We start from the raw sequence: 2,640 nt of genomic DNA, 5'->3' as shown, positions 1-2,640 counted from the left end.
ACCCTTCACAATAAAAATGATTAATCAACATCTCATAATTATAAAAAAATGAACAAAATGAAAAATTATGATTGGTTGAATGCGGTTTGCACGGTTTGTACAAATTGAGTGGTTTGCATTTGATCGCTCCCATATATATATATATATATATATATATATATATATATATATATAAGTTGTTTTAGATAAGCAATCACAAACACCCCCTACATGTTCTTATGTTTGTGTAGAGAGAGAAGCGATCAAATTCAAACCACCCCTTTTTGTGCAAACCCCACGAACCAATCTCATCCATTCATTTTCTAGATCAATAGTCATGATTAAAATGTGTGTTATTAGAAAAGTAAAAGAAATGTTTAATATTTATCAAGAAAGGGCAAAATTGGCAAATCATTTTTAATTTCCAGCCATTTATTCGATTTTTTCCCTTTTTCAAACATTTTTATTTTGGAAACTGAATAATTGTATTTCATCAGTGAAACTGGTGTCATGACTAAAACGTTTCGGAAACTAAATAAAATGACTTTATTCGTGAAATTGAGTTCATGTTCAAAATTCGAAAAAGAATTACCCTCAGATTCATCTTCATTTGATCTAACATTATTGGATTTGACAAACATTTCATTAGTGAGATCGGTTTTAAGAATTAAATTTTTTTGCAAAATAAATAACACGATTTCATTAGTGAAATTGGCTTCATCAATAAAAACATTTTGGAAGTTGTATCTCATTTTTTTTCGTTAGTGAAATTTGTTTCATTGTTCGTCTGTATAATTAAATTTGAGCCAGATATGGTTCAGTCAATTGAACATTTTCCAAAAAACTGAATAACATGTTTTCGTTAATGAAATTCGTTTCATTATTGAAATTCGTTTCATGGACTCCACAATTCCAAAAACTAAATGACATTGTTTCAGCAGTGAAAATTGTTGAAATGTTTCCTAACCAAAATGGATTCGATTTCATGGTTTCTAACCAAGATGAACTCGGTTTTACATATGAAACTAAATATTGTTCAGTCAATAAAACACTTCAAAAACTAAATAACAATATTTCATTCATTTTTAAATTTGTTTCATGTTTCCTACCAAAATGGAACGGTTTCATGGTTTATAGCCAAGATGAAATTGGTTTTATTAATGAAACCAAATATGGTTCAGTCAATGAAACATTTCAAAATCTGAATACTATTATTTTATTAATGAAAGTAGTTTCATGGTTCCTAACCAAAATAAAATTAGTTTCATTTTTGAAACATTTTGAAAACTGTATAACATGGTTTTATCAATGACATTTGTTTTACGAATAAAAATAAAACAATATACTCAAAATCTGGAAAATATAACAATTATATTATTAATAAATCAGTAACTACTTGTGGCTTAAAATAAAATTCATTTTTCCCTTTATTTTTAATACAATGGTATGATTGTCATTTGACTTTATAATTGATAATTTTGGTAATGTTTTAATTGTGTCTAAATCGAGAAGATTATATAAATTAGAGGTTTTTTAGGAAACGGTTAATCAATTTGTTTTTAATAGATACTTACTAACATTAATATTTTGTGTTCTTTTATTAAATAAAAATAATCCGTCAATTTCAGAGTTTATTCGTATTATTCAGTTTTCAAAATGTTTCATTGACTGGATCATATTTAGTTTCATTAATAAACCCAATTTCATTTTGGTTAGGAAACATGAAACCATTTTCACTAATGAAATAATGTCATCCAGGTTTCAAAATGTTTCATTCCTGAAACCAATTTCACTAATGAAATCTTGTTATTTAGTTTTCAAAAAATGTTTTATTAATAACTCAAATTTCCTTTTGATTAGGAACAATGAAACCAATTTTGATCAGGGGAACCGGAACCAAGACTGGCCAAGGGTCGGCCCGGCCCGGGACCGGTGAGGACCGCTTATGGTTTTTGTCGGATTTGTGGGACCAGGACCGGCCCGACCCGAAATATTAAAAATATGACATGTTTTTTAAATATAGTCGTTAACTAGTCGTTTTTTACCCTTTTTTTGTATTTTTTTTGCTTCTAAACACTATAAATATGTAACAAGGTTTAGAGGTTTACATACCAAGTTCTCAATTCGCAAAAAACGCAAAAAAAATGTTCACAATTCTCGTAATAAAAACATATTTTTTAAATGTATTTGAGTGACCCATACGACAAATTTAATAATGTATTAAAAATATATATCATTAAAAAATAGTTTTTAAGGGTGGGACCGGCTGAGACCGGGAGCGGCGGCCCATAACGGTTATAAACTAGTCTGACCGGTCTTCATCTATTCAACCGGGACCAATTATAGCCGGTTTGGTTATGAGAAATCTTGGGACCGGCACAGACCGGGACCGATTTTTGGCAATCACTACAAACTGCACATCTCTACTACGACCATGCTACTACCTTTATTGTCATGCCGCTAACTTAACCCCCACCACCATACCATTATTGTCGTCGTTATAATTGTCACTCACCCCCACCCTACTCTACCCCAACCCACCACTAACCACCATGTCACTACTATCGTCGTCATACCCATCCACTCCCAGCCACCCGACAACCATCCCTCCACCGTTGTCGTGACAGCTACCATCCTGCCACCCATCCCCACCACCTCATC

The sequence above is a fragment of the Cynara cardunculus genome, assembly GCF_001531365.2.
Source record: "Cynara cardunculus var. scolymus isolate 2C chromosome LG 14, CcrdV1, whole genome shotgun sequence".
NCBI lineage: Eukaryota > Viridiplantae > Streptophyta > Magnoliopsida > Asterales > Asteraceae > Cynara > Cynara cardunculus.
This window is presented reverse-complemented; position numbering follows the sequence as displayed.